The sequence below is a fragment of the Amblyomma maculatum genome, chromosome 4 (assembly GCF_055883805.1).
Source record: "Amblyomma maculatum isolate TAMU_Amacu chromosome 4, ASM5588380v1, whole genome shotgun sequence".
Lineage (NCBI taxonomy): Eukaryota > Metazoa > Arthropoda > Arachnida > Ixodida > Ixodidae > Amblyomma > Amblyomma maculatum.
In genome coordinates, this window is record NC_139347.1 from 77,062,397 (window position 1) to 77,082,565 (window position 20,169).

Sequence of the window (20,169 nt, forward strand, 5' to 3'; positions counted from 1 at the left end):
AAGCCTTCCCCTCCTAATCCAAATAGCGAGAAAAGTGCATCGGTGCTGTGTACAGCGTTGACATAACCGGATTCGTCTAGACGGCAGTGCGTTCGATTTGCGTTTCTGAGCGTGGAGCAGACTTAAGTGCCAACCCGATAAGGTTAAGGCTCCTTTAGATTCGGAAGTGAAAGTGCGTTGACTGTAATTCCGTTTGGCTGCCTCCATACACGTACGCCTTCCTGTGAAAAAATAAACAACTATATAAACGGACTGCGATGCTCTTCGCCTATGTACGAGAATGCCCTGGGCAATATCCCGATGAGAACCGTGAAATCGAAAGAAAATTGCACCTGCTTGTTTTCGAGTAATGCTGCTTCATGCTAGAAAATTCTTGGAGTCATTTTCCAGTTTTTCTTCTTTGTTTCTCTACTCTCCTCTGCAATGCCTCGGCGCTCGACGGTATGAAGGCTATATAACTAAATGAATTAATAAAAATGTTTCCGGGCACCAAGACCTTCCCAAAATAGACATCAGAATGAGTTTTTTTTTTCTTCTTTTTTTGAGGTTGTGGAAAAAGAAATTAAACTGCGCGACAATGATAATAAAAAGGGGCGTTGTGCCTTCAATAGTAGAAACTCATGTAAGCTGGTGTATACAGCGACAGCATTGCGCTATGATAAAAAATTTGCTCTGGGTAGATTACAAGGTTACCAGAAGTAACATTTGTGAGCACACGTCATTGGAGGGATCCCGTTTGGTCCAGAAAAGAACGTGTGGATTCCGGGAAAGGAAACAAAGAACTCGAGTTAGTCAAAGCATAATTCCAATATTTCAAAAGCGTTAACTCTTCAGCTAGTTGGTAATCTGCAGTTATATTCATGTATTAACGCAAGATGAAAAATATAAAAGAAATTCCTTTTGTGCGAAAGATATGACTAGTACTGAATAGTTTTCTTTTTTTTTTTTTATGCAAGCTTGCCATACGGCATATTATAGAAACTCATGTAAATGGTTTTCCGTGAGGAACCGGAGCAGGCTCCCGCTCTTAGCGTTGTCGGTGAGTCATTTAGAAAAGTCCTCTTCCCTTGTTGCGGTTAATACCACTTCGCGAAGAATCTGTGTCCTTTATGCCCTCGTCTCTACACAAGTCCACAGCAGGTGGCGAACATCCACTTCTGCAGCTGGTGTGGAACACTTCGGGCATGTGGTTGGTCCGATGTCTGCTTGCGATTCCCATCGGCATTTTACCGACGGGGTAAGGGCCGCCCCAGCTCTTATCCTTCTAAGGGAAACCTCCTCCATTCTCGTTAAGTTGCGAGGGAGTGGGAATGTACACGGGGGAATGAGGGCACGTGTACTTTTCTTTAAAGAGGATGCTAAGATGAGAACAGCGGAGCGGGCATCGAAAGGGAGGTTGGTGGGGGGCGCATTAGTGTTTGGAACTTCGTGTGTGAGGTGGTCAACATTTCTCTGCTCAGCATTCTCAGCCATCGTCTTGTGTCCAATGTATCTGGATGCTTATCTTTGTTATTTTATTGAGTTTTCGAAGCGGTATATTTTCTTCGCTTGTTAAGCCAGTTTTACCGCAACATTTTGTCTTCGCCGCATAATTTTCAAACAGCAAAGTTCACATACTATTCACAGAAGTCTTCTGGGGCAGAAGATGGCCATGGTTCACATCCACTCGTCAAGCTCCGCACTTCGTGTTCTACCTTTCGCCCGACTGGGGTCGACGGCGGCACCTTTAGTATTGCGCTTAGTCGTACAGAAAACAACTTACTAGTTAGAAGAAAAAAAAACTCACCCAGAAAAGAGAAATACTTCGAGGACACTTTGGCGACTAAAGTGATGAAAAGCGAAATCCTGAGTGCTGCATTCTTCTACGTGACTGTTGCGCATCTAGCGATGAACGCTGCTACGAGCAAAGCGAGCGACTACTCTTTCACATTCTGCGACTAGATTTATTCAGTGAATTCTTGGCAGCGACGAGATCGCGCTCCTTGTATCTTCGCAGTTGTTCTACGTTTACTGCTGTGTGGTTGATTTTACTGGGTGCGCGGCATTGATTAGTAATTAATTAATTACGCAAGTGTCACAGATTAGTAATTACTAAGTAGCAATTAGTAATTATTGAATAAGTAAGCAGTTTACAATGGTAATTATTAATTGGCACTTAGTCACTAATTATACAGTCATTAATTTGTAATTGACTGTCATGTGGCCATATAAGGCACACATTCGCGCATACTGTGGTCGTGCTCTGTGATTGGTCGAGACCTTCACGACGTCATCTCGTCTCGACCAATTAGAGACTACGCAAAAGCGTGACACTTTTGCTGACGACAACGATTAGGCAATAAAGGCTTTCGCCTTAAAATATAGAAATTCGATGAAGGATGAACTACATAATACTCGGTAACCGTGTGTTCTGCGATCTCTCGTAGTTTTGTCTCATACTGGGTAATACCACGCCGGACAGCCTTCTAGGAGATTGTTCGAAGAGTTCACTTATTTTGGAGTGCTAGGCCCTAACTTGTTCGTATGCCTAGCTGCCCTTGTCAGAGATAAGCAGGTACACATTCAGCCTATGACGCACGTTACTTTCCTAGTTGGTTGTTGTCTGCTAAAAACGCACCGCGCCTGTTTTTCAACACAATGTTTCATTAGCTACAGTTGAAACTCCAAACGTTCGTGTGACACGGCTTCGAACGGCCGGAAATGTCTATTTACTTCACACAGGCCGGGCAAATTCCAAGCAATCAAAAGAGAACTGCAAATTGAGAGAGAGGACGAAAGAGGACTCAGCACTCGAAAGTCATCAGAAAAGGTCCCCGCATTCAAAAGCGACCAAGAAAACAAAATAAGTGAAAATATGGAAGTCAAGAACTCCAACCTGGCTCTGTAACACAGTCGGGACGAGCTATGAATAAAGTTGGTCTCGGAAGCGAACAAGCCTGTAGTGCAATAGAAAGCCGCAGACCACAAAGGTCTAGGTGCCCATGGCGCATCTAGCGGCATGCAAGCATCTGAAAGATGAACAGGGAAGCGAGGCGTTCCGTTCGCGCGGTGCGTTTTCTTTGAGGCCGCTAAGTTTGTGTCGTCGACAGAGCGCGAGCAACACGATATGCGCAGCTCACGACTGAGGCCTCCGCTAACGTGCGCTGCAGGAACGCAGGCTGCTGAGTGGCGGGCGGGGACCTGCGCGCGTTCGTCGTCAGTTACAGCCGGTCTGCGGGAGTCCCGGGCCGTGATTAATGGTGGCTCTTTGCTTCTTAATCTCAACGCGTGCGCTCGCGTTCAGACTTTTCTGCCGCGCGAGACGGTGCGAAAGGAGAGGCCAAGAGCGGGCCACAGAACAGGAGAAAGGATCCGACAACGAGATGTCTAGGGAAAGGGAGGGGGACGAAGCAAAAGAAGGAACTGGAATTGGGAAGCAGCTAGGGAAAACAAAAGGAAGGCTATAGCTGTGGGCGAGCGGCGCACAGGCATCGCCCTGAGGCTGGACCAAATTACTCATTGACTGCAGTGGGGAGAAAAGTCGGGAAGCGACGGTTGTCGCTGCTTTTAATTGCGGCCCGCAAAAATGATGACTCTCCTGTCGACCCTCTTCCCACCTCTTTCCATCTTTTCTCCTGCCATATATGCTCAGCCGCAAGCTCTGGTTGGCAACGCCAAGCACCAGCTGTTTCGCCGAAGCCCTACGCGGACACACTAGCTTATACCGCTCGATATACGAAGTTTGCGGACTGCTTTTCTCCATGTCCTGGAGAAGTGTTAGTGAGACTTAAAGGATATGTTTTTAAAAATGCTTTTTTTTCGCACCTCGGTCTACTGTACACGTAACTTCGTACGGAAAGTGACAAGCAAAAAGGTGTTTTTTTTTTCTTTTTGACACAGTGTGAATACAAGTGCACATAGTGCGTAAAGCTGGGTCGCTTAATTATAGCCCGACCAGCGAATAGTTAATCGCACTACGGTGGCACTTACTTGCCTAATACATTTACCTAAAGCTCGAGCTTCATCAAGGAATGTAGCAGGAAACGTATTCATATTGAGTATGGAACATCGCCTGTAGCAATGCTCGACCCTTCATCGTCTTTGAGGTAGTTTCTTCTGATTCAGTTCTGAATTAGAATGGCGTGACAGGACTTAGTTCTTGACCAAACCGCTCCATTGCAGATTGGCAGCATCCTTAAAAAGTGGTTGTTCATCTTTGGCGAAGTTCCTCGGCCGGTCCCACGTTCGAGGCACTACCACGGCTTCAGTCTAGAGTCAAACGTTCCATGGGCACTAAGGAAATGGGGAAACAGGAAATGGGGAAACAGGAAATGGGGAAACAGGAAATAAAGAGGAAAGAGGCTATCCTTGAAATATCGTGCAAATTAAAGTTTTATATAAAAAGTGAACAATGCATACAGCATGCTTCGTGCGGCTTATTATTTCATGTACGCAAAAGTTATCCGGCGAGAAACTTTCTTCACATCGTATTTGGCAGCATTCGCGGTAATGGCGCTTGAAGTGCAAAAATTGAATCAAACATTTCGCTTCCGCGTCTGTGAATGTGCGTGTGTACAGCACTGCGTACAGGTACAGACTTACCAGAAAGGCTTGGCTAAAGATGCACAAATAGCCTGCACACTATGAACACTGATTGTATACGTATATAGCACAGCGACTTCCACCGACTACAGGTGGCTCCCGCTATAGGCGCTGCGGCCTCGCAACCGTTGCTGCGGTGGGCGCCTTCACCCTTTTCCAGACGCACCCGTTGAAAGCGAGACGCAGCAGGAAGCGGCGTTAGGTTTCACACGCCTCCCCATCCACCTACGACGCGTGGCGTCGCAGTCACCGGATGATCAATCTTCCGGAAGGAACGTTCTTTCTTGCTCGTCGACGCCGCTTTTCAGCGGCAAGACGCTCGTCCTGGTGGGTTCTTCGCGCCTTCTTCTCCGAGCCCAGCGGTTGCGCTCATGCTGACAGGCTCGCTCGTCGCCCCAGCGCTGTGACGCCCGCTGTCTCAAATTTGGCAAGCCAGTTTGAATACAAACTGATGAGCACAGAATAGCTGCGGTTTCTCCATCTCTTCGCTTCGCGACAGCCACATGGCAAGGATGAGCGCCTAAAAATACTTAATCTGTCATGCTGAAGTTTGTCGCCGTTCATGAGATTTTATTGCTTAGGTGTTAGTACTAAAAACAGGCCGCGGGGAAGGCAGGTAATATAGGATAGCTGTGATTGACATCATTTCACGCCGTATATAGCGATATTTCCTGGAACGACCCTAAAGAAAAAAGCCGTATGAGTCACAATAACCTCATACAGATTTCTCATACTAAGCTCATACAAGTCTCATAAAATCTCATATATTTCTCATACGTGAAATGATACTTGTATGAGATGATATGAGATTGTACGAGTTTAGTATGAGAAATCTGTATGAGGTCATTGTGACTCATAGGGTTTTTTTGCTAGGGGATAGAACTATGTATGAAGCTGCGTAAGTTTTTTTCCGTCATGGTACGGTATCTACCATAAGTAGGTTTGTCGGTATTGTTGGGCAGCGTCGAAGATTATGCACCGACAACACACTTGAGAATTATTGTAGGTTTATCACGCGACCAAAAGCGAAAGGAACTGAAACTATAACAAATCAATCCACCCCCACGTTTCCGTGGAAGTTTTTCAGACGGCAACCATCCTGAACAACTTCCTGTCTTATAAGAGAAATACCAGTCAGCACCTAATAGGAAGCCCCGATACCTTCAGCACAACATCTATGCTGTGTGAAGAGGCCACCGCACTATAACGGCACTCACATCACACGAGTTTTTTCTTTGTCTCGCGGACACCCTTCGTCACACGCGTAAATTTAGACCACGGCTGCAGGCTATGTACCAGTGACCGTCATGACGTTATCGTTTCGTTCAGTCGCGGGAAACATTTTCCTCCATAATGTTACTTTAAGCGTTAAAGCTGAATTAAGAACTTTGCCCTTCGGTGTATGCGTCGTGCACCTGCAGTATATACCTCCGACATGCAATTCCATGTGACAAGTCTACAGAGTTATTCGAGAGGCGGCAGCAATTCACCTTCATTCGTATGACGCAGAAGGATGTATGCAGGAGAAGTTACGGTGCGACTTTCACACGCCGATAAATAGGAAGAGAAAGAAAAAAGAAATGGTAACTAATAAAGGAAACACTATAGAAGTTAAACCGCGCATCTACACACACTGCAGGTCCACTGTCCAGGATGAAAATCGAAGTTCCCTGCTCTAATTAAAGTTTAATTGCCTTTAATTAATTACACCGAGCGCGTGCGCAACACTACGGGGTGACGCCACGACTAGTGCGCCGGCAGGCGGAAGGGAATGAATTCCGGGATTAGCCAGCCGTGTCTCGACTCGGGTGCGCTGCTGCAGGCGAGCGAGACCGATCTCAGGTCAGCCATGCTCAGCTTCGACGCATCCCGACGGTCCCGTTTGTTTGATTCGTGAGCGCATTCGTTCGGCGTCGAAGACCCGAGGCATTGCCTCGCTCATGCCCGAACCCCCTCTCGTGCCGAGCCATCGGTCGGACATTCCGGGCGTTCCCGAAGGAATTCCTTGGTCCGCTGAATACCGTGCCCGAGCAATGGGAACCACACAGCAAGCTTCATTAACGCGAAAAGGGAGAGAGGAAAAGGAAGACGAAATAAAGATCACTTTACCATTCGAGCTGCGCCGATGTGGTGCTGTTACGTTATCAGAGCTATATATATCGACTTGGCTTGACTTTGTTTTTTGACGAAGTTGATGTTCAGAGCAAAGCATGTATTTTACAGTCTTTTTCAATAGTTTATAGTCCAGAGGATCTGCATGCTTTTAAGCCGTATAGTGGCGCTGCTCTGCTTTAGCATTCATGGAAGTGCATTCCTATGGAAAGGATATAGGCACAAAATCTCAGTGTCAAGAGATTGGGAGCACTGGAAATGCCTTACAAGCCGTACGAAGTGGCTCAGAAGCGACACCCTTGGGCTCTAGATTATTGACACAGACTGTAAGCTCTTGCACGGACTATTCCTAAGATATAAGGCGGAAGACAACTAACAAAAGCTTTATCTTCTGTCACAATGTGAACATCTTGACGACGGCTGGCAAGCGCACAGCAGGGATATGGACTGGTGCTTTAATGACATTTTCGCAAGTACACAATATAAAAAAATGCCTAAGTATTGTCTTCTGATACATCATTCATTGATTAATATGCAGTTGCACCAAACGTTCTCCTGATATTCCTTGGTTTTCTTACGGGAGCTCTCCTCTCTGTTGCAGTGCAACTTTATTTGCGGGAAGGAGAAAAGCGAAGATTCGCCACTTCGTTAACTTGAAAATATAATGAGAGCCACTAAAACACACATAAATATTAGCTGTTTAACATTACCTGAAGATACATTTCTAAAGAACTATCTACTTCAGCATTTACTTCAGCTTTCTTTTTTTCAGCCGGTTAGGGCCAAAGAAACGAGGCATACCAAGCAACATTCGTTAGAACTAAGTTGCTGGAACCACAGTTTGTTTCAGAGTACAATAGATGAATGGAATGCTCTTCCGGGTAGCATTGTTCGTTCCGATGATTTTACTACGTGAATGTTTTCGTCTTATTATCATATTTCGCGATTATTTGTTGATTTTGATGCTTTTTTATGTTTGAAGTTCCTGTATTTTATGAATATTGTAAAACAGGTATTCGGCTCTGATATGTTTAGCGCCTGATGCTGAAGAGGACGACGACAACCATGTTCAACGCGCATGACGGTCAGGAAAGAAAACGACGACGAAGCTCGCTCCGACGCTCGTGCGTGCGCTTCTACGACTGATCGCCGAACGTTCCATTGACTGTTGACGGCGTAGCGCCCTGTTCAAGGTCTTCTATTACAATATGTCTTTTTACTCGCTCCCTATTTGTTCAGAGCCCCTCCTGCTGTCGTACTGCGAACCAGTGTAAGTAAAATATATAAATAAATATGCATACGTTTTACCGCACATCTTGCGTGGTTTGCCTATGGCTTTCGTTGTTGGTGTGCGAATTTTATGAGCGAATTTTCACCAGCTTTTATATATTCCCATTCGTGAAGCATTGGTCGACACAGCAGATGAAAACCCAGGGAGCACATGAGGCAAATAACGGAGGGCCTTATGAGAAAAACATTTAAATGCACAACTTTTCCTACTATAGATTTTAAAAATATGTAAAACCATTCGTTACTGCAGCACCCAGAGAGGTAAAGAAAGAGGCTTCGGATAAAAGAAAATTCGCATATTTGGAGCTCATCAGGCGCACAGCAGATAATTTAGATATAAAATAGAGTCAGAAAGTACATGTTCATGTATATTTAAAACGAGGCGAATATGTTTGCTCCTACACTATGGTGCAGGTACATGTTGTTATTCAAGGAAAAAAAAAAACATGCAAAAGACAAGTAGAGAAGCTGATAGCCGAAATACAAACGCATCAGCGCACAGAAACCCACCCATCCTCAAACAACTGCTTCGGGGTGGTTCGCCAACGACTTTGATTTGGTCTCCGCTGCTCTCGCCGCTAATTTACCGCCGAGCTAGACGATGCAGAAAGATCTAAAATAACGAAGTATAAAGAAAAAAAAAAACTGAAGCAGCGGCCAGAATATATGCCAACCATTGGAGCAACGGTGAAAGAAAATACGCAAAGAGAAGGGTCGGTGAAGCAGAGACGCCACTCAGCTGTGTGCGCGTGGCTGGTGGGGGATTTCCGGTTGCTGCACTGATCGAGGGTGAGAGGTATCTCCTTACTAACCCTTCTCCCCAATCCCTCCAGTCGGTGAGTTTCTGGTGCGCGATTCAGCGAAACGAGGAAGTGGGAAGGTACCACTCGCATCGAGGATATAATCTCACAGAAAGATCGGAATGCGTTGGAGAGGAAGGCACGGAGAACGTCAACAGCAATATAAAATCCTATTTCTTTGCCCTTGAGAATTGAATAAGTATTCATTTCTTTGTCTGTTATTTTTTTTTTTTTTTTGTTCATATAGAACCGAGGAGCAGCGAGCGGTACAAGAATATGGGTTGAAAGCACAATATGCTGCCATATGAGCAGCGAGAAAATACGCAAGAGGACGTCAGGATATGCAGCGAAGCTGGGTCCCAGAAAGGCGAAAATATACGTATGACGTCAGGCATAATGAACGTAGAGCAGATAGTGATTTTGTACACAAAGGTTTCTTCGAAAAGCGGAAGCGCCACTCAGATGTACAATTTAAAGAAAACAGAGTGAAAGAAAAAGGACTGCAAAAGGAAAAGGATTTTCCCAATGTTGGCCAACACACATAATAATGCAAACTAAGAAAGGAAGAAAATTAGTGGAACTAAAGGGTGAATACGAAACCAGTGGCGGACGACGGGGGAACAGCATTGCGTGAGCGCAACGTGGGGTTTTAGCGGAAAATTGACGAAGAATATCTATTCTGTCGCACGAAATACGTGCAGTGACGCTGAAGCTTATAGACCTAAAGGCAGACAACGTAGAAGAGCAAACGTGTGATCTCCGGGGTGTCCTGACGTCATGACGCTCTTACGTGACGTCAGCATTCAAAGCTTCTTCGACATCAGCTCACCAGAACTCAAACAGTGAAATACGAAGATGGTAACAACGTGAAAACAGCCGACATTGTCAAGTTTGGAGACTAACAGACATGCAGTTATGATAGCTGTCATGCCAAGCCCTCTGCAGCGCGCTTTCCGCGTCTTGTGGTGTCTGAGGCGCTGCATGGTTTTAGCGAGACAGGATACTGTGACAGCTTTTGTCTCGTTGCATATTTGCCAGTCTTTTTTTTTTTTTTTTTTGTTGTTGCTTCACTTCTTGCGCGCGTGAATAACACCGCCGCGTGTGGAGTCCGCCTCCGTCAGTCTTTGCGGGTCCAATCCTGACAGTGATAAATGACCGTTCATTCGAGGAGGAAATGCGCGTGCCGCCGCCGACGGCGCTCCGGTCTGCGCGCGTTCCTTTTTGCTCCTTTCACGCTTTTCATCCCTCTCCTCTGAATTGCGTCTAGTCTCCTTTCTTTTTCTTTTTTTCTTTTGTTCCCTTCCCTTGTGCCGATATACTCGCTCGTATCATGCTATGGCTTCGGCCAGTGCGTCTTTGTACCAGTGAGGACCACACTTTTATCTTACTGATTTCGTTTTCATCAGAGAGAGCTAGCTTTCGCGTTTCCGGCCTTCGTATCGTTGGTCCATCTCGGCTGAGTGGCAAGTTTCTTTCTTTGTTTAAATGAGACTGCGAAGCTTGGCAACAGGGTAACGGCTTCATTTACTGACTGCACTTAACGAAGGATTTCAGTGTTTGCCCTCTGGACAGAAACGTCGTGGTTTTGATTGCGATGCTGGCAGAAGTGCGATGACATTGTTTTGCACATTCACTAATTAATGGAGACATGATGAATTGAAATAGCAAACTTGGCACGTTTGTTTTCGCGTTTGTAAAGGGGTCACAAGCATTTTGTCAGAGCAGCAGAATATACGCTGGGGGTAGCTGCTGGAATGCGCAGATTTCCGTGTTTTTAATAATATCACGTGAGCTTGAACTGCGCTGCTGCCCTGGAAGACGAATGAATTGGAGAAAGTAGTGGGAAAGCAGTGGAGAGAAAGCAGTCGGAAGAGCATGCTCACAATTTCTGCGAGCACCCGCGATACATTAGTCGTGCGGGAGGAATCTGACTTTGGACTCCATGTTACCATGTGATGATGCGAGAATCATCTGGTAGAATATTCTGATAAGTGCGATGCAGTCTCTGGTAATCACTATCTGCATCGCAGCACCTAGAAGATGCGACATTGTTTTTATCTGCTACATATATATGCTCCGGATGACAACGAAAAGAGCGCGCATTTGCGATAAACAACCTATAGCATGCCCCGGAAATCACTTGAAATCGATACTTACGAAACAGCAATGATATAGAACCTTCGATATCGGCGCATAATTTAGTTACAAGCGAGTAATCACTCATTGGCATCCACCCGTTCGCAACCATACTGCAAAGTTATACAGCCTGCACAGAATCTGATGTGGGATTCTAAACATGCGACCACCACCTCGGCACAGACGCTCTACCAAATGAACTAACCAGGATGCATTGGTATAGCAGAGCAGACTGCGATGCGAGAGCGAATTGACCAAGAATTGGAAGTGGAAATGGTGTTGACTCAATGCATGAGGAATGTGGAGTAGATATATATAGGGTAAATTACTTGACAGTAAATCGAATCCAACGTTATGAAAACGTTACACTGCCGGCACACAGCACACATGAGCACACAGCACACAACTATACACTTTCACCGTGGTGCCCGCTATTACGCTTCCGAAGCCGAGAAAGAAATTGGTTGTTGGTAGGTAGCCCTGCTAATCTGACAGCATAGGCTGTTTAACGCAGAAGAGTGGAGAGTTGGCCTTGTTCGTTAATTATCACGGTGGAACAGCGTTAAGACAGGACGAAAGGTTTGATTTGGTTTGTGGGGTTTGATGTCCCAAAGCGACTGAGTATATGAGAGATGCAGTAGTGGACGGCTGCTGATATTTCGACCACCTGAGGTTCTTTAACGTGCATTGACATCGCACCTCCTGACAATAGCAAGCACGAAAGGACGACACAACACATGCGCCGACTAGAAACAGGTATTTTATTTCAGAAAAATAGAAATATATACTGCATCCGTATGTATTTCTGTAGGATAGAAATATATACTATTTCGTTTGTTAGCGCTGTTTCCACCATGAAAGGCTGTATAAACCCTGTATTCGCTTTGCCTTTTAGCAATATATTTGTTCCGACCAACTTTAAGTGACTTGGCTTCAAGACTGCATAAAAAAACATAACCTGCTGATTTCTCCGGTCGTCACGACCCAACGTCTACCGGCGTAAACGTCAAAAAAAGAAAAGCACGCTTTGAGCTAAAGCGTACAAGAAATTGCAGCCACAAATGTACAAGTACGCAACATTTTTGCGGCAAAATAAAAGATGAGTACCTATCCTGACAACGAATGCGTAGGCTTTTGGTATAGCAATGCGAACAAATGCGAACAAGTAGAACAAACCCCCTCTGCCACCTCCAGATTCCCCGTCGAAGGGGTAGCTGAAAGGGCGGGAAAAAGAAAAGAAAATGGAAAAGAATTCCCCAAAGTGACGACACCTACGCCTGAGGCCACGGACGTGTCGGAACGTGTCGCCGCGCGTCGTTCGACGCGAACTGACGGGAAAATAGCGACGCCGTTGCGCGCGCCGCTCAAAGACTGATGGCTGGCGGTTTCCACGTCTCGCCCGAAAGCTGTGCGACTTCCGCCCGCAAGACCGCTTAGTCGCCAGGCTGCAAAAGAGGGAAGCGACAAGCCGTGTCACGCGCAGAGCAACGGCAACAACCGCTCTCGTTTTCTTCGATGACGCCGTACCACCACCGCAGTGTAGCGGGCTTTTCTGCCAGACCCACGAGCTCGGCGGGGAAGGGAAAGATAAGGAGCCGCATTTCCTGTCGCCGCCACCACTGCGATTCCCCTCAAAACGTTCTGCACCAAACGACGCCCAGACACCAAAGAGCAAATACGCAGATGAGCGCTCGTAGCCAAGAAGCACTCGCCCGCGTTTAAGCGCTGAAAAGTGCGCAAAGAAACGTCTCCGAAGCGTGGGGAACAAGGAGAGGATGCGAGTTTGTCAACAAAAACGCCGACAGCACGCGCACAGTGAAGAAGGGGAGCTGGCGCGTGACGGTGGAGGTTTCTTTCGCTTTCCGCGAAACAGCGCGAGCGCGCGTGTGTCTGTCTGTGCGGTATCGTTGCTCAACGACAGCAACATGCCTGTGTCGCGCAGCCCTCGAAGCGTTTTGGCGTTGAGCGCCGAAAAGACGCAAGTGTGGTGTGGGCCCCACCGTTGCACGACACGGAGATGGGATAGACGACGTGTCCGGGAACGTTTTCGAGCCAAATTGGCTGTTTGTTTTGAGTTTCGTGCGACTGTCGTTCGCTTGCACAACCGGTCTCGTGTACGTCGCCTTGCGCTGCACCCTTGTCTTTTTATTAATGGCATCGCCGCTGCTGCCAGGGTAGGCGCGTCAGCGAGGAGACCCGCTGGCAGCTGACTATGACAGCAGACTGTCATCTCTACCTAAAACGAGTCCCTGCCTCCGACCTATCTTTTCTCTCTTCTTACCCCCTGTCGCTCTAATGCGTTTAGCAAAGGGAAGGTTAAAGGGTCCGAGGAATGCAAATTTGGGTACAATTTCCTGTGTTTAATTTTGTGGAACTTTTCAACAACGCCGTCTGCTCCTTCTGATGCTCTTTTTTAACAAGCAGATAGGCAAAGCTTTTGTCATCGGACATTATGAAACGGTTCAGGACAGCGCATGCGAAGCTTTGATCCAACACAAGTTGTGCGTGGCGCGCGCACCCTCTCCAGCCGCAAATTTCCTCTCCTCATTTTTAACGCCATCTCCCGGCACAAACTGTTCTACATTTCCTGCTGCAGGATTTCTAGTCAAGAAAAACAATTAGTGCATATATCTATTTGCAGAAATTGGGTCCTCTGACGTAGGTAGGTTCACATGCCTGCTTATGCACGCAATGCAGACTCGCGTAAGTATTCGCGGCTGCTTTGCCTAAAAGCTTCTGAATAATTAAATTAGGCTATATGGATTACGTAAGACTGCAAAAAGATCCGCATAAAATTTATAAGTACGGATCCCATTTCATGCCCCACAGGCATCGCCAATACGCTGCTGCACTTGGCGAAAATGTTTTTCGAGAAACCGTGGTTTCTTTATAATGAATTATTCTTGTCTATATATTCCGGTTGTGTTGTAGATAAGCGCGCAATATAATGTAGTTGTGCTTTGCTCTGCTGCGCTGAGTTGGGTGGTGTTGTCTGTGGTCTGTAGCATGCGGTGTGTGGTGCTATGCGTTGTCTCTGACTGTTCAATAATAAAACAAAAATAATGTTCAAAATTCTGTTCAGCGATGCTGATTCGTGGGCTAGTTGGTACAGCTTGCTCATTTTGGCAAAGCCTAAAGCGCAAAGAAAGACAGTGAATAGCTGCGTCCTGTGTATCTCTTACGTCCCTGTCTTTTTTGCGCTTCAGGCTTCTATAAAATGAGAACTAGGCTTTAATGCCTTGTGGACGCTATTATGTCGATCGCGTTGATGATTTCCTCTCAGTGCCACAAACCAATCCTAAGCATAACTAAACACAGCACAGCCCAGTGGCCCAGTGTAGCATAGCACAGCACGGGACGACACAGTGCACAGTAGCACAAAACATATAACTATACATAACACAACACAGCACTACAGTCCCAACAAAGTGCAACAAAACGCAACACAATGCACCACAATGCACACAACGCCAGAACGCAAGGGTACAAGAGCACAGCAGTACCATTCAGAGTGACGCCGAGCAAGCCCGCGTATCACCACGGAACTTTACAAAGACAACTAAGACATGCACACAAAGAAAAGAACGAAGTCATGTTTTCGTTTTCAGCCGTTATTCATCATTGGAGACACGGCAGTAAACAAGGTGCTGCACTGTACAGGAACACGATACAAGCACATCACCGAATCTCCGACTGAGCCAAGCCGAAACCCACAAACCCGCACTGTGCGAAGGCGAGCAGGCGAATGGGGATAGAAAAGGCCCCGGGGCAAACCTATATACACGTCAGTCGGGAAAGGACGTAATTTATTGGCCTCCCATTGTCACCAGAAGTCGCGCCGCACCGTTCGCTTTCCTGAGCGACGATGAAATGCCGTTTATTTTCAATTTCAGAAACACCGTGCTTTTTCTTCCTAACTTTTTTTCTTTCTTTAATGTTTCACATTTTATTCACAGCTCGCGACGTCATTTGTTATATCCCGAAGAAGGTAAATACGCGCGCGTACATGTACTATTTTCTGTTATAAAAAAAAACACGAAAAAGAAAATAAAAACACGGAGGGTGCTAGGAACGTTGATAACTGGAGGCGCGGCTTACAATCGAAGCCCACATTTTTTGTGCGTCGTCGTTGTACAGTTGCGCCTGGGTGTGGACTGTAGCACTGAAAATACCAGGAAAGACAAGCATCATCCCTCGCTCGAACGCAGGAACACAGTACGGAGGAAGAACCGCCATCTGCAGACGCACATAGGCGATCACCATCACTGAAAAGACAGCCGTGGGCATTGTGCGTATGTGCGCGTCTGATCGTGAGTGGGAGCCGCGGCGTTTCGAGTCCGACACCTCCGGCTAAAAAGTCATCAGCGCTCGCTTCCACAGTCCCTTCCTCGGCACTGGGTGTAGGGATGATAAAGCTGAACGTGGGCTCTACTGTATGCCTCTTGTTGCACGTATGCATGCTTGTTTGCTTCTGGTTTAAACCAGCGGATGTGGTCGGATGCGGCATATCTGCGCCAAGTGATCCTGCCGTAGCAGGCATCGTTTCCTTTATATGTCGATTGCATAGATTCATATCCTTTCCATTTTTTTTTTTTCGATTACATGAGTTCATACAGCATACTTTATCTGCAGGCGACATCTCCGTTATCTGACGTGCTTGAAGCTTTGTAGTGTAGTCATGTGCCGTCAAAGAACATTGCTATATACTACGATTGCCAGTATTATTACTCAGAACTCGGTACCTGTATATTCTAAGCCTATGCCAGTTAGGAAAGTCAATAGCCTGATCTGTCTATTCCACTGAGTGCCGATCTAACCATGCGCTGTCCTGTTTTGTCCACTTTTCGAAAAACAAAATACCAATTCCAAACCGATCGAGCGGGAATTTGTTCAGTTAGCCAAGAATTTCGTTTAGCAGGTGTCTAAGGTTTTAAGTATTATGGGGGGAAAAATTATCCAACCATTCCACCCTGCCCCATTTCCTGCTTACTGGAGCATTAAGAGAGGAAAAAAAAAGGATAACTTTCTTGAGTCATGCTTCATGGCAGTAACGCTTTCTGATTGATTTAATCGTTAATTAGTTACATGCTAATAAATAATGAATGATTTTTCTCATACCTTCCTGCCTTCATCCAAGTGCTGCCATCACGCTCCTGACAAAGAATCCTTCCCGTTCTTGCTAAGGCTGACTTGCATGCATTTCAAGTACATATCTTTTTTTTTGTAGCGAGAACTGCACTACGCTACCCAGCCGAGCATTTCGCCGTGTTTAGGACACGCCACTAGTGCGCATGCGCGAATACCGTAGTGGAGCTAGAGGTGCGCTGCGCATGACGTTAGAGCTCGCGGCCGCCGCGTGCCGACTCCACTACCGACGCAGCAGAGACGCCGAAACAAAGAGAAAAACGCCTTGCCAAGTGGAAGCGCCAAGATGCAGAGCGTAAAAAGCGGCGCGTAGCAGCAGCAAAGAGAGACCATAAGAAGGCGAAGAGAGCAGCGGAGACGCCGTAACAGGGAGAGGAACGGTTTGCCAAACTATATATAGTGGCCAAACGGTGGTGCCAGACTCGCGGGGATTATGAAAGAGTTCAGTCAACGGGAATTAACTGAAAAGGATTTGAAGGCACGTCGTGTGACTGATCACTCCATTCGAGTTTCCGAAACAGCATCTGCGACCCGGATATTTGAAGCACACTTTGTGAACAATCCATCTGGACACATGTGTAGTGTGTGCGAGAGTCTGTGGCGCCAAATGGACCTGACAATCGGTGAGTAATCCAATGAGTTAGACTTTGCGTTTGGAGACTCTACCAAATTGAAATACTGTATAGACAAAATTGAGACCACTGCATGCTACTTCACAGATCATCGGGCAGTCTTTGTCTCTGCCAAGCAAAATGAATAAATGGTATGCAAACTCAATTTCTCTCAATGCTGAACATGCAGTGACCACAACAAACTCAGCCAGTTAAATCCTGGCATAGCCGAGCTAAGCCATACACTGGTAATTTTTTCTTTTCACTTGCAATTGATCAACTCGGTTCACTTCCGGGCCTTAAGAATCTTTTCACACACACAAAAAAAAAAAAACGGCATTGTTTTCAATCAGGTAATCAGCTCCATTACCACGCTTCTGCTAACGACGCAACTGACTATAGGACATGTGAAAGAAGTGTATAAATGCAGCGTTATATCTTGCCAGGGTCAGCGACTAAATAAATATCACAAATATTGTTCAATTAGTGACCCACATGTTTGATTTTCAAGCACTTTGCCTTCTGCGAATAAATCAGACTCCTGTCGTCGTCTGAGGCTGAGCGAACATCTACAGGTTCCCTTTGTCTGGGGGAGCCGTCCAACTGCCTCGTCTATATAAATGAGGAGCTGCGCCCCTTGCCCTCCTGCTCCTGCACACTTGCTCCTGCACCCCTTCCGCAAGCCATGCACACCAAAGAGTGGTTCGGGCATGCGCATGTATCGGGCATGCGCTGTCTGCCTTATCGTGTCAGCGCAGTCTTATCAGTGCTACAGCAAACTGTACGCTTAGCACTGCTACTGCCCCGCCTCCCTTCATTGCCTATAAAAGGCCGTGCTAATAAACCCTTCTTGTTCTTCTTGTTCCTGCAACCATGTAGTTGCCTCTATCCTTAGTGCGACACACATCGCGATACATGGTGTCAGAAGTGGGATCCTGCGACAGCTATGGAACTTCTAAAGGCCCCGCCACCTTTGCAACTGACCGGCAACCTCTCTGAGAATTGGAAACGCTTCAAGCAGAAATTCGACCTGTTCCTGCAGGCGACCGCAACGAAGGAGCAACCTCGCAGCGATTCTGCAAAAGCCGCACTCCTGCTGAGCACAGCCGGCGATGAAGCGCTCGACGTGTTCAACACGTTCAAGTTCGAGGCAGCCGAAAGCAAGGATGATTACGCAACGCTGGTTGGAAAATTTGAGACCTACTGTGCCGAGGTGAGCAACGAAGTTCACGAACGTTATGTGTTTCGCTCCAGGAAGCAGGCAGATGGAGAACTTTTTGAGAAGTTTATCCGGGACCTCAAAAAGCAAGCCGCGCAATGTAATTTCGGAGATCAGCGTGATTCGCTAATCAGGGATCAGATCGTGTTTGGCACGAATAACTCAAAGCTGCGCGGGAAAATGCTTCGAGAGAAATCTCGTTGCTGAAAGCTGAAGAATTCTGCAAGGTAGCAGAGTCTCTCGCACAACGAAACGAGGTCTGGAAAGCCACGGACGACCTGGTCGATGCTGTGTCAAGGCACGCGCCACCATCGCGAAGCAAAAGTGATGATGACTGCAGGAAGCAGTACCGCTGCAAAAAGTGCAACCGACGGCACAGACCCAGACAGTGCCCAGCCTACGGGAAAAAGTGCCATGAATGTCGTAAACTTCACCACTTCGCGGTTTGCTGTGAAGGAATGTCTAAAGTTGAGCAAGTTAGTAAAGACAGCAGCGGTGACGACTTTGACATTCTAGAAGTAGGAACTGAAAGAGGAAGCAGCAAAGACTGGGTAGTGGAAGCACAAGTTGCCGGAAGAAATATTTGCTTCAAAGTAGACACCGGGTCCCAGGCCAGTCTGTTACCATTCTCTATGTACCGCAAGACTAGGGAGTCGCAGCAGTTAACGCCCACAAGTGCGGTGCTGAGAGCTTACACGGGGGGTGTCATAACTCACTTCGGAACAACGACACAGGAAGTAACTATCGGTAACGCTTCCGCCACCGTGAAGTTCTTTGTTGTAAAGAACGGCCGTCAAGCCATTCTGGGACTGGATGCAAGCGAAGCTCTGGGACTTGTCCATCGCACGGTGGATACTGCAAATGCTTCGGAGTACCCAGCGCTCAAAGATTTCAAAAATGTCTTTCAGGGGCTAGGCTGCCTGAAGCAACCGTACAGCATGGTCATGCAACCATCTGCGATTCCAGTTGTTCAACCAGCCCGACGGGTTCCCCTGTCCCTGCGACAACCACTTCGGGAGGAGCTGCGTAGAATGGAGCGTGCAGGCGTCATCGTCAAACAGGATGGCCCGACAGACTGGGTAAGCCCATTGGTTTTGTTTAAGAAAAAGGACGGCAAACTTAGGGTTTGCATGGACCCAAGGAAAATAAACGAGCACGTAAAACGGCAGCACTACCAGCTCCCAAAGCGTGAGGACATGGAAGGGGAATTGGCCGGCGCAGCCTATTTCAGCTGTTTGGACGCAAATTCAGGTTTTCACCAGATACCACTTGACGAAAAGACGTCCAAAATATGCACGTTTTCTACACCCTTTGGAAGATACCGTTATCTCCGGCTGCCTTTCGGTATCTCATCTGCTCCCGAAGTTTTTCAAAAGCGGATGAGTGAAGTCTTCGATGGCCTTCCCGGTGTACACGTTTACATAGATGATATTTTGGTGTGGGGCGAAACCAAACAAGAGCATGACCAGCGACTAGTTGCAGTAATGAAAGCAGCTGAAAAAGCCGGCCTAACGTTCAACGCAGAAAAATGCAAGTTTTGCGTCACCGAAGTGCAGTTCCTAGGCGATATCATCACACGCAATGGCATCTCGCCAAACCCAAAGCTTGTGCAAAGTTTGCTGCAAACGCCAGTGCCCAAGAACAAATCCGATGTTCAGCGCATGCTCGGTGTGTTGAATTATTTTGGCAAATACGTTCCGCGCCTGTCTGAGCGAACCGCGCTGCTGCGAGCACTTATCAAGTCGCACTCAGAGTTCGAGTGGACTGAAAACCACATGAGGGAGTGGAAAAGTGTCGTACAGATTTTAAGCACGACTCCCGTGTTAGCCATCTTTGATCCCCGAAACGAATCTAAGATAACTTGCGACGCATCCAAAGATTGCGTTGGCTCAGCCCTTTTGCAGTGCCATAACGGCCAATGGCGGCCAGTGGCTTATGCATCTCGTGTGCTCACGCAAGCTGAGCAGCGTTATGCTCAGATTGAAAAAGAGGCGCTTAGCATTTCTTTTGGCTGCGACAAGTTTTACCAGTCTATTTACGGACAGAAGATTTTCATTGAGACAGATCATAAGCCTCTACTATCTATAGCTGCAAAAGGAATTTGTGACATGCCCCCCACCCCCCCCCCCCCCCCCCGCCTCCAAAGGTTTTTTTTAAAACTTCTGAAATACGACTTTGTATTGCAGTATGTCCCAGGAAAGCACCTCATTTTGGCAGACATGCTGTCACGATCATCTCCGGCTGCTCAAGACGACACCACTGGCGCCACTGACGA

At 46.9% G+C, this 20,169-nt stretch overlaps 1 pseudogene; it reads left to right on the plus strand.

Annotated features, from left to right (window-relative positions):
* Window positions 1-17,538: 17,538 nt before the first annotated feature.
* Window positions 17,539-20,169, plus strand: part of LOC146191471 (uncharacterized) — a 3,904-nt pseudogene continuing 1,273 nt past the window's right edge.